Source organism: Narcine bancroftii, chromosome 5 (genome assembly GCF_036971445.1).
Source record: "Narcine bancroftii isolate sNarBan1 chromosome 5, sNarBan1.hap1, whole genome shotgun sequence".
NCBI lineage: Eukaryota > Metazoa > Chordata > Chondrichthyes > Torpediniformes > Narcinidae > Narcine > Narcine bancroftii.
Window position 1 is genome coordinate 30,487,214 of NC_091473.1, and position 12,920 is coordinate 30,500,133.

A 12,920-nucleotide genomic window follows, 5' to 3' on the forward strand; every position below is an offset into this window, starting at 1 on the left:
CTATGTCACAGAGCACTTGCATTGGGAGGAATGAAAATCAGAGGTGAATGAAATTGAACCAGTTCTCCACAAATTAATAGAATTGTTTTGGCTAAAGTCAGAAAAGGAGCAGTGTGTAAGTCTCCATGTTGGGAGATGAGGAAGAATTAAGGTACAGGAAGAGGAGTTTCAAAATAGGCCCTTTGAAAAATAAATGTTTCAAATATTTGATCCTTTGACTAAAACCCTGACTCCCCAATCCAGCATCCACCCAATCCCACCTTAAATGTTAATTTGATTGAATAAAACAAGCATGATATAATTGAATTGCAGTTTTAGTTTATTTTATTTTAATTTTATTCATATAATACATTTAAAACCTCTCACATTGACCAAAGTGCAATGCAGATCATAATTACTATAGATTTTAGTGTACAAGTCAAGCCATGAAACCCAAAAAGTCTCTCAAAAAAATTGGGGTTGACTTATATGCCAGATATACCTTTGAGACCTTGAATTCAGCTCAAAATCCAATCTCGTAGAAGTCGACCCTGGAAAACAAAACCTAACTGCGGCAGATTTTCATTGCAATTTTTATCGAAAACAACAACACTATTCTTCTTTCTTTTTCTTTGGCTTGGCTTCGCGGACGAAGATTTATGGAGGGGGTAAAAAGTCCACGTCAGCTGCAGGCTCGTTTGTGGCTGACCAGTCCGATGCGGGACAGGCAGACACGATTGCAGCGGTTGCAAGGGAAAATTGGTTGGTTGGGGTTGGGTGTTGGGTTTTTCCTCCTTTGCCTTTTGTCAGTGAGGTGGAATCCTTCAAAATCACTAGCGCTATCATCGTCTGAAGCAAAGTTGGCAGCAAGTACGTCCATACTCTCACTGTCTTTATATGGGTCCCAGTTTATATCTAATGAGGCGGTTTCAGCTTCATCACCACTGTCCCACAATAAATCATTTTCTGTGCTATCAATTACACAAGAGATGCTGCATATTTTAAATGATTTTATCACAATCTCTAACTTTGTACCATGCTTATGGATATAAGTAGATTCTGCATATAAATTTGGGAGCACCTCTCAGTCGAAGTATCCCTTCCACCTCATTCCCTTCAGGTTGGGTAGTGCCCCATTTTTCCCTCAGGAAGGATCTTAACTGTAGGAAGTAGTGAAAGGTTCCATTCGGTAAATCATATTTATCCTTCAGTTGTTTGAAGGACATGAGCTGTCTATTTTCGTAGCAGTTCTCAATAGTTTGGACCCCCTTTCAGTGCCAAAAATCAATAATTTTGTTACCTAAATTCATAGGCATCAGTTCGTTATTTATTAAGGGTACTTTTGGTGATATTACAATCTCTTCTCTGATACAATCATTAATTTCCTCCCAGATGTTTTAGGATGGGGTTATCTGTTCTTTTATTTATTAATTTGGTATTTGTTTTGTAAATGAAATCATTTGCCACCCCTCCCCCGTGCTATGCAATCCTATGTTAACCCATTTTGGTGGTTCACCTTCTTAAGCCTCCCCAATTTATAATCCCACATCAGTTTTTCCATGGAGATCCTGGAGACTTTGCCATTCCACAAGAAAGTTCTTATGCCGCCATTTAATATTTTTTAAAAATTCATGGTAGATAAATAGAAATGGATTGAAATAAATACTGTAATCTTGGCAACACCTTAATTTTGATACAGATTACCCTGCCCATCAGAGTGATGGGTAGGCTTCTCCATATGTTTAAATCGTCTTTGGTTTTTCCAAGGATTAGGGTATATTTGAGTTTATATCAGTTTCCCAAATCTCTGTCTGTTGCTATCCCTAGGTATTTAAAACTACCTGATTGCCACTTGAAACTACTCCCCTGTTTATACTTTCATAGTCCAAATCAGTCAGGGGCATAATCCTACTTTTTTCCCAAATTTACCTTATGTCCAGATATTATGCTGTAATCTTCCAGGGTGGTCTGCAATCTGGGCAATGATTCAGCTGTTTCCTTCAAGACATAAGAAGTAGAGTCAAGAGCAGCAGGAACGTGTGTGGGTGGTGATCCATGACGAGTTGCTGGAATCCATTTTGTTTTTTAATTTTTGTAATTCCTCTATAACTGAGGATCTATCTTTGGCTGGAGAAGGAGTGATGTCTGCCCACACTAGGAGTGGAGTGCCGTCAACTAATTCTGCTGAAGAAGTCTCCAAGTCACCCTTAGGTGTCATTCTAATGCCCAACAGCCCTCATGGTAACTCATCTGTCCACTAAGGTCTGTTAAGTCATGCCTGCAAGGCTTGTTTCAGATGCTGGTGGAAACGTTCCACTAGCCCATTTGACTGCGGGTGGTATTCCATAGCATGGTGTAATTGTGTACTGCAAAGCCTCACCAGATTTGCCCACAAGGTTGAAGTAAACTGAGTTCTCCTATCAGAGGTTAGATGGACTGGTACTCTGAATCAAGCAACCCAAGTCGAGAGAAAAGTAAGAACACACGTTTCAGGAGTGATGTCCATCTTTGGTGTAGCTTCTGGCCAGTAGATAAAGGGGTCAACCATTGTTAGTATATACCATTGACCACAATGTCTATGTACATGCTGAAACCTTTGAGTCATAGGTGGAAATTGTTGAAGCAGTGCTTGGGTGTGCCCAGTGAGTGACCTGCTTCCTTAAGCCATGCCTGATATATTTTGAGGACATAAGCTTGACAGTTGTGTGGACAGATTGATGGGACAGACTGTGAATGTGGTCGAAAAGTTTCCTCTGTCAAGACAGTGGGATGATTGGTCATAGGTGTCCGGTTAAAATATCACAATGTATGTATAGGGCCCAAAGGAACATCAGCTAAAAGCAGGTCTGTAATAGCTGTATGGAAAGCTTATACCTCTTGGTCCTCTTGTTGGACTACTGTGAGAGCCCAGAGATCCAGTCCTCTGCCCACTTTAATTAGTTGGACTTCAAAGCAAGAGAAATAACCAGAATGTAATGAACAGCATTTGTATTGCTTTGAACATAACAGCTAAACCCCCACCCCATCCAGAGGGTCTGAGCATGCTAAGAAAGTTACAGTTTTGCAGGCAAAGCTCATGCATTGGAGCAATCTTGTTAGTGTTTAACCAAGTTTTTGTCAACAGTAAGTCCAAACCTTGAGTGGTGAAAAAAATCATTAAGGATAAAAGTGTTGTTTAATAAGGATCTGGCATTGACCAGATGATCTTGTGATCTGACGATGGTCCCAATTTTGAAGAATGGAGATTTTGGAGGACTACTCTACCGTGCTTTACCAATGGCCTAGTGGTGAGCTTGTGGGTGGTGATTTGGCATCGATGTTTGTAGTTGGGTTTATCAGTCAGAGAACAGTGCACCTGGTCTCGAGGGAGCATTGAGGAATGAAGTAGTGAGATTGGCCAAGTCCCATGTTTTAGCAGATATTAAAATATTAGTCTGGTTGGAGCAGAGCAAGAAATATTTGACCTATGCAAGTTACATCCAGCAGCATGTGCGTCCGAAATTTAAAAAAAAATTATTAAAGCTATTGTACACGTACATATTTTGTATTGAAAGTACTGTATTCAGTGGTCCCCACTCCCCATGACAGCCCAGCAATCTAGTCCAATTACTTTATTATTTGTTGAGTATGTTGAGTAACTTTATTAAAGGTACAGTTGACATTCTTCGTTAAAGGTTCATTTGTGGAAAAAACTTTTTTAAAAGTTGCTTTAAGACCTCGCTAAGTCATACATCCAAGCCGAGTTACGACCAATGTTTTGGTCCCAATTACTGTCGTAAGTCGGGGACTACCTGTATTTTCCACTTTATCTTCCTGCATAATTGCTGTTCTTTGTGAACAATTTTTTTTCTTGAGTTTTCAATTTATTTTCCAAATTATGCCAATATTTTAGGGCATGGTTCAATTGGAATTATAGCTTGGTGTCTCACTAGAATGTTCTTTTGGAACTAGGTCATGTATCATTTGGATTCTCACCATGGAAGGCATCATGTTTGAGTGTGATCCTGTTTTCATCTAACTTTCACAGTTGTATATTTTCCGACTTCCGAATAAATAAGAAGGAAATGCTTCTGTCTGATTTCAAATGCTCCATCACTAAGGACAATTGTAGAGTCCCAGTTGCTACCTCAGCACAGATTGGTAATTAAATCTGGGACCTTGTGACTTCATATTGGATCACACAGTTAATTTATCTGCTTAGTCATTAGGAAACATTGACATCTGCATTATGTAATTGCCATAAAAACTTTGTGGGTAGTTACTGGATAAAAATATTTAGAATGAATGTAAGTAATTGTCATTTAGATTTTGCTAATGACATTAGTTATATTTTTTATGTCAAAACAATGCTCCCACTCCACCCAAGAATTGGTATGGATACTGCATTAAGGAAACTGTTAATAGATAGCATTTCTGTTATTTTGGTTGAAAAGGCTTTTGTCTGAATATCAATAATAGCAACATAGACATGTGGAACTAGGATTTTGTGCCAAGATGTGGTATTTTGTATCACATTATGATTATTTGGCTTTGCAAATGATCAAAGAGCGCACTCTATGGAGATAGAACATTACAGCACATTACAGGCCTTTTGTCCCTCAATGTTGTGCCAACCTATATATTCCTAAAACCTTCCTACATCGTAACTCTCTTTGTATTTCATCCATGTGCCTGTCTAAGAGTTTCTTAAATGTCTCTTATGTTTCAGCCTCCACCAGCACACCTGGCGAGGTATTCCAAGCATCCACAACTTAAAAAAAAACTTACCCCTGATGTCTCGTCTAAACTTTCCTCCCTTCACTACTCCTGTCCTGAGACAAAGACGCTGGCTGTCTACCTTATCTCTGCCTCTCTAACTCTATTCAAGCCACTTCTCATCCATCTTCCCTCAAAAGAGATGAGTTCAATTGTTTAACTTTTTTTGCAGTTATTACAACTTGGTCTGGATTGATGTTTCTATTGCTATAAAATATGGCCTCATCTTCTGTTTTGATTTCAGGGCTCTCCATATATATTGGGTGGACAGTGATTAGTTGTTTGAAATACTGTTGTTGTTCCATTGAGAGTTCCATTGTTCCTTGCTTTAAACAAGGTGTAATGGAAGCACTTCCATCATGGTTTCATGAATTCAAGTCTTGATCATGGCATACCTTCCCTCTGTAGATTAGGCCTGAAAGTTGGTGAAGCAGGCAATAGAGAACTCCCTTCTTTTACAGGACAATGTTATATGATGGAATCAGGAGTCAGCTACAATTGTTCACTGTCATATGTGGCCATATTATGTAGCACGGTTGTCACAGTGGTTAGCACTGTAATCAGGACTTTGGTACATTTTCCCCGTGTCTGCGTGGGTTCTCCACAGGGGCTCCAGTTTCCTCCCACTCTTTGAAATGTACCAGGGGTATAGATTAATTGGGTGTAAATTGGGTGGTGTGGACTTGTGGGCCGAAATGGCCTGTTGCCATGCTGTATGTCTAAATTTAAATTTACATTTAATATTACCTAGAATAAGAATATAAGAGCTGTGTTTCGAGAGGGAGCTTAGGGCAAGAAAGCCTCTTGAAGGGGTCCTCGGGTGCTGAAGGCTTCCTGATTGTGTTGGAAATTTGGATCGGGAGCTCTGATTGCTGATGAGTCGAGCAGGAGTTTGTGCAACTCCAAAGGTTGTGGGAATGCTGGAGGTTAATCCATGGTTACTCAGTGACTCTGAAGGGACTTTCATTTACTTCTCTTTCTCTCTTAATTAAGGGCTACGGGGCGACAGTAATGGCAACTCTGACTATGACAGGCGGGTCTTGCAATATTACATGTTTCCACTATTACATAACAGTAGTGGAGTCTTGAATATTGAACTTATTTAGTGAGGTGACTATGCATTCAGGAGCACAGATACACTGGAGCATACTGGTTTCTCAGATGATCTGTTTTCCTGCAGTCAATCTTGTCCCTTTGGGTTTTTCATAAGATTTTGACAGCTCTTCAGCCTTTCCTTGATCTCCAATGAATATTGTTAGAAAGTGAAGGATCATTTCTTCTGTATTGCTATGCATTTCACAGAGACTACATATTCGTCCTGTTTCTGCAAAAGTTGATATCCATCTTTTGAGTAGGGGCTTAATTACTGAGTTGGAACCCTATTGCTAGGCTTTGGATGGTTGAGTTCTTTGTTCAAGCTACTTGATCTGTACCGGGTACCTAAAAAGCAAGTCCTATGCAGGCGAGCAGTATTTAAGTCTGGGGCTACAGGATAATTCAATTATTTGCCCTCTATCATCAAAAGCTTTTGAAAGTATTCAGATTCAAAGATACAAGTTAAATGAAGTGTTACCACTGAATTTTAATCAAGTTAACACCTATCATGTTCAATTGATCGTCCAGATTTTAAAGAATTGTAGCATAAACATTGGATGAATGATCGAGAAAAGCTAAAAATCCAATTATTTAAAAAAAATCAACGAATGTGAAAAAAGATGTATTGAAACTAAATGAAAATACAATAATTAGAGGTTTAATTGCATGTTGTAAAATAGGAGAAAAGGGATTAAAGGATTAATTTCAAAGATAAAGGGGTATTCAAAGGGTAATATTATTCAAGGTTCCACCCAGGCTATTTGGATATTGAATCTAAGTTAGCTCAGTTTGACTGAAGTGTTTTATTTCAGAAAAAAAAAATGCCATAACACAACCTCCATGATGATACAACCAGTACAAAATTAAATAGGAATGTTAAATGGGAAGATTGATGTTTTGGAACACTGTGATAAATTGCCATATATTTTGGTGTACATGTTGCCATGAAACCCCCAAAAAAATTCTCAAAAAATGGGGGTTGATTTATACGCTGTATATACTTTTGAGACCTTAAATTCAGCTCAAAATCCAATCCACACTGGTCCAGCTTATAAGTTGACCTTGAAAAAACAAGAAAACCCAAATGTGACAGATTTTCATTGAGATTTTTAATGAGAACAAAAAGACAATCAGCACCCTTCAAAATTCACTATCATTTTCTGAAAACAACAACATATTTAGAATCCTTCAAAATCACTCTAACTGTTATCATCTGAAACAAAGTTGGCAGCAAGTACATCCATACTCTCACTGTCATTATATGGGTCCCAGTCTGTATCTTTTTCAGCATGATGCTGAACCAAGCCATGAAAGACCCCAACAATGAAGACGCTGTTTACATCCGGTACCGCACGGATGGCAGTCTCTTCAATCTGAGGCGCCTGCAAGCTCACACCAAGACACAAGAGAAACTTGTCCGTGAACTACTCTTTGCAGATGAAGCCGCTTTAGTTGCCCATTCAGAGCCAGCTCTTCAGCGCTTGACGTCCTGCTTTGCGGAAACTGCCAAAATGTTTGGCCTGGAAGTCAGCCTGAAGAAAACTGAGGTCCTCCATCAGCCAGCTCCCCACCATGACTACCAGCCCCCCCACATCTCCATCGGGCACACAAAACTCAAAACGGTCAACCAGTTTACCTATCTCGGCTGCACCATTTCATCAGATGCAAGGATCGACAATGAGATAGACAACAGACTCGCCAAGGCAAATAGCGCCTTTGGAAGACTACACAAAAGAGTCTGGAAAAACAACCAACTGAAAAACCTCACAAAGATAAGCGTATACAGAGCCGTTGTCATACCCACACTCCTGTTCGGCTCCGAATCATGGGTCCTCTACCGGCACCACCTACGGCTCCTAGAACGCTTCCACCAGCGTTGTCTCCGCTCCATCCTCAACATCCATTGGAGTGCTCACACCCCTAACGTCGAGGTACTCGAGATGGCAGAGGTCGACAGCATCGAGTCCACGCTGCTGAAGATCCAGCTGCGCTGGATGGGTCACGTCTCCAGAATGGAGGACCATCGCCTTCCCAAGATCGTATTATATGGCGAGCTCTCCACTGGCCACCGTGACAGAGGTGCACCAAAGAAAAGGTACAAGGACTGCCTAAAGAAATCTCTTGGTGCCTGCCACATTGACCACCGCCAGTGGGCTGATAACGCCTCAAACCGTGCATCTTGGCGCCTCACAGTTTGGCGGGCAGCAGCCTCCTTTGAAGAAGACCGCAGAGCCCACCTCACTGACAAAAGGCAAAGGAGGAAAAACCCAACACCCAACCCCAACCAACCAATTTTCCCTTGCAACCGCTGCAATCGTGTCTGCCTGTCCCGCATCGGACTGGTCAGCCACAAACGAGCCTGCAGCTGACGTGGACTTTTTACCCCCTCCATAAATCTTCGTCCGCGAAGCCAAGCCAAAGAAAAAAAAGTCTGTATCTGATGAGGCGGTTTCAGCTTCATCATTAGTATTCCACAATAAATCATCTTCCGTGACATCAATTGCACAAGAGATACCACACTTTTTAAATGATTTTATTACAGTCTCTACTTTAACTTTGTCCCATGCTTTAGCACAAAGTTACACAGCATATCAAGGGTTGCAGCAAGCATTGGCCCACCTTTTGTAAGCAACTTTTCTGCAATCGACATCCATGTATTCCATTCCTCGTGCACATGGTCTTTGAATGGCTTGTTCAAGTAGACATCGAGAAGTTGCAATATAGATGTTAAATCACCCGGGAAAATCGCCATGTAAGTGTTATGTAATGCTAATTTACTTTTAGTGTTCTCAGTTAAGTGACTACAAAATATATCCCAGACCAACAAACTCTGTTCATTGTGTAAACTGCCTGGCTGCCTGTTCCACACATTGTTTATCCATAGTTTTACACCATTTTCATCCATCCATCCTTTTTCATGAAAATGTACAAAAATACCTGCAGGAATTTCATTTTTGGTTTAATTTTGCATTTGAAGATTACCATATGTCTTAATTTTGTCCTGTTGACCATGCACGATAGCATCACGATAAATCTGGTCCTTTCGTGGACTGTCCTTCTGGTTTGCACAGTTTTAACACCTTTCCATGCACTGTTCTATTGCCTATCATGTCAAAATTCATGCCAGTTTCATCCATTTTTCAGAAATTTGCCAATGCAAACTGGTGTTTCTGCATAATAAACTGGTGAAAAGTTGGTAGTTTTTGTGCAATTCATATTTTTTGCCATTGTACCAGATTTTTCCTGTTCCTGAAACGATTGCACCAGCCGACTGTAGCCTCAAAATCATCAATGAGGTCTGGGTGCAACTTTCCCACTGCAGTGCAAATGTTCTTATTTCAGGTGATTATGTTGCAATCTTCCCTCTGTTCACGTACCCATTCTGCAATGTGATTTTCCAACTCTGGCCAATGAGTGATTCCTTTTCTCAAAGAACATCGCCTTTTTGGTATTTTTCTTAAATTCTCTTTTTTCTCCACTCTCTTACCAACTTCTCGTCCACATCAAATTTTCTTTCAGTCGCGTAGTTGTTGGTTTTCTTTGCCATTTCTATCACTTTCAACTTAAAGCTCGCTTCATATTTTTGTCGTGTGTTGTGTTGTGTCAATGGACCCTCCATGACAGCAATCACCTCCAGTCGAAGCACCTAGCAGATCAATCCACGCAAGCTGTGACGTTTGACATATATGCTGATCCATGGCCGAGCTCAAGCATCACAAGCTTTTGGGGTTGACTTGTACATTGGTCAACAGGGCATTTCAGGCAGCCAGAAAATGAGTGTCGATTTATACACCAGATATACCATTAAACGGTTAAAATGAGACTGAAAAAGGGGGTTGACTTGTACACCAGTTGACTTGTATGCCACAATATATGGAAATTATAATAGAAATTAATATGTGTAATAAAAGTGTTACTCTTTATTTCAAATTCTGTAGTATTATTAATTTGTTATTCAACACTGCTTTCAGAAGATTTACATCTATTACCACTTGTGTTACCACTATTCTGAAGGTAGATTCTGTTCTTTAAAGGATTTTTAAGTTAAAAGTGGATTAACTGGCTTTTTGAACACTATGAATTTGTGAGATATTGCAAGTAAATTAAAAAGATCACGAGGATAATCTTTATTCTGAAATTAAGTTGGGATCTACTCTTGGTTTCCACTTTGGTTTGTGGTTTGACGTAAATTCCACCGCTCACAGGCTATAGTGATCGTCTTTGAATTGTTAACCTCACTGATTCTGGGAGACTTTAAAAGCACGTTAATGTATACTGAGCCCTCTTATATAAAAGTTAAATTTAAAATGTTTCATTCCCTCAGAGGAACTGTGCTTACTTGCATTGCAATGCAGTTTTTTGAATCTCTCACTCACACACACAGACACACACACACACACACACACACACACACACACACACACACACACACACACACACACACACACACACACACACACACACACACACACACACACACACACACACACACACACACACACACACCTACACCTGAAGAAACTTCCTTGACACTTTTGCTTTATTTCCTGAGGTTGAAGGCAAGGTTCAGCACAACTCTAGCTTTATCTGTGAAATAGCTTATCTGCATTCATAAATATCACTTCTGGAAAGTGGCTGCCAAGTGAAGGTAGACATGGAAATGTATGCCCATGTGAGTCAGTGCTTTCAAGAAAGGTGGGTAGAAAAGGGTGAGAAGAAAGTGGTAGGGATGAAACACTGAAAACTGATTACAGTATATTGATAGGCAAATATAGGTTGCAAAGCTGAATTGAGCATTTCCTGTAATTCTATCCCCCACCCCCAGAAATGCTCTCTGACTCATTGCTGCATGTCTTCATGTTTTCCTCATTCATCAGGTACATTGGTTCAGTAAGTCTCATACTAATTTCATTGAAAGTGGTTTGTGGATGTATTGGTTAAAAAAAATTGGACTGTATATAAAGCTGAAAAACTAAATTTTCCCTGTGGTAGAATCACTCAGCTAGTAAGTGATGAGAATCCTTATTAACACTCCAATAAATTGTAGTTTGGACCTTTTGAATTCAAATTGATGTGAAAACTTGCCTATAAAGTACGGAGCCAATTTGATCTATTATCCATTTTAAGATCATATTTCAAGATGTAATACATAATTGAATCATTCAAGCATTTTTTTTGTATTTGGAGACAAGAGACTGCAGATAATAGAAGTTGTAGCCGATGCAGAGTCTTGGCCCAAAACTTTAACCATCCACACGTGCTGCATAACTTATGCTTCCAGCAGTCCATTTTTCATAATTTTTGATTCATGTTCAAATCCTGATGGTGGAGGGGAAGAAGCTATTGGGTGTTCTTCAGACTCCTGTATTTCCTTCTGGATGGTAGCGGTGAGGAGATGGCATGACCTGGGTGGTGAGGGTCCTTGATGATATAGGCTGGTTTCTTGCAGATGTGCTTACTATAGAATAGACTGATGCTCATGATGGTGTTGGCTGAGTTAACAACTTCTAGCCTTTTTCTGTCCTATGAATTGGCACCTCATACCAAACAGTAATGCAACCAGTCAACAATCTCCATGGTACACCTGTAGAAATTTGCAAGAGCCTTTGGGGACATATCAAATCTTCTTAAAGTCCTCACGAATTACAGCCACGTGAACCTTTTTCATTATTCCATCGACATGAAGGCCACAGGATAGATCTTCAGAGATATTAATACCCAGGAATTTGAAGCTCTTAACCATTTACACTGACCCCTCAGGGAGGATTGGTTTGTGTTCTCCTGGTTTCGACCTCCTGAAATCCACAATTAGTGTCTTAGTTTTGCTAATGTTCAGTGCAAGATGTTATTGTAACACCACTCAACGAGCTGATCTATCTCACTCCTTTATGCTTCCTCATTGCCGTCTGTGATTCTGCTGATGACTGCGGTGTCATTAGGGTTAGAGATGGCATTTGAATTGTGCCTAATCACAGTCATGGTGTAGAGTGAGTAAAGTAGTAGGCTAAGCACATATCCTTGAGGTACACCTGTGTTGATTGTCAGTGAGGTGGAGACGTTATTACCAACCTGGACTGACTGTGCTCTTCCGATGAGGTCGTCAACAATCTAGTTGCAGAGGGAGATGCAGAGTTCCAGACAAAGAACAAACAAGAAACATTGTACTGAGAGTGAGATTAAAATTGAGGATGTACACATTGCTTAACGCAATAATTGAAGTAACAATTTTTAATATACTTTCTTAAAAATTTAAAACCACAAAATAAACATTTACAATATTTCAAATTCAATCCAAATACATGTGGTGTATGTATGTGTGTGTAAACAGAAGAAACCTCCTCCCTCAACTCCTTACAAATGCAAAAAAAAGAAAAAGAACAGTATAAGAGAACTACAACAGAACTACACATTTTGCTATCTTTTGATTTATATATATATCACACACACAGACACACACACACACACACACACACACACACACACACACACATATATGTATATGCACCATATTTCCCAATATATATAATATTTATCTCTAAAATTACAAGTAATTTTCTCAAGTGGAATACAATTCTGAACTGCTGCAGGCCATGTATCCATTCTTGAGTCAGTATCTGACTTCCAAGTTATAGCGATATATTTTCTAGCAATTTGAACAAATTTTACTTGATACATATTCAATTTTAATTTAGATTTAACCCCTCTAAAATTTCCCAATAAAAGCATTAAATCCTAACAATTAAAAAAAGTTTATTAAAATTCATAAAATTGGATATTAGAATGAGGTGTACTTGAGAGATGCATTCACCAGCACCTATGTCATTGTATGTTATCTGAAGAGCAAAGTGTTATATTTTAACTTCAAGAATAATTTATGAAAATTTTCTTCTTTATTTTTAAAATATTTTTATTGATTTTAATAAAGAACTTATGCAAACAAAAAGGGCACAATTCAATAAAAAAGTATGGACAATTACACAAACTAAATAATATATTTTGTATATCTCAAACATACATAAATTGTAAATCATATCCATAATTCATATTCTGAATAGTATATACCTTTTTTAGAAAAAAACTAATAGTATAAA

The 12,920-nt window shown here is 39.1% G+C and overlaps 1 protein-coding gene across 18 annotated transcripts in view; it reads left to right on the forward strand.

The window, feature by feature from the left end:
• Window positions 1-12,920, forward strand: part of foxp1b (forkhead box P1b) — a 577,308-nt gene that overhangs the window by 118,513 nt on the left and 445,875 nt on the right. For 2 of the 18 annotated variants that reach the window (XM_069937042.1, XM_069937061.1), the window contains exon 2: window positions 8,402-8,581. The exons of the other annotated variants lie outside the window; for them this stretch is intronic. The gene's annotated coding sequence lies outside the window, so the exon portion shown is untranslated. The remainder of the gene's footprint in view (window positions 1-8,401; window positions 8,582-12,920) is intronic. 18 annotated transcript variants of the gene reach the window in all.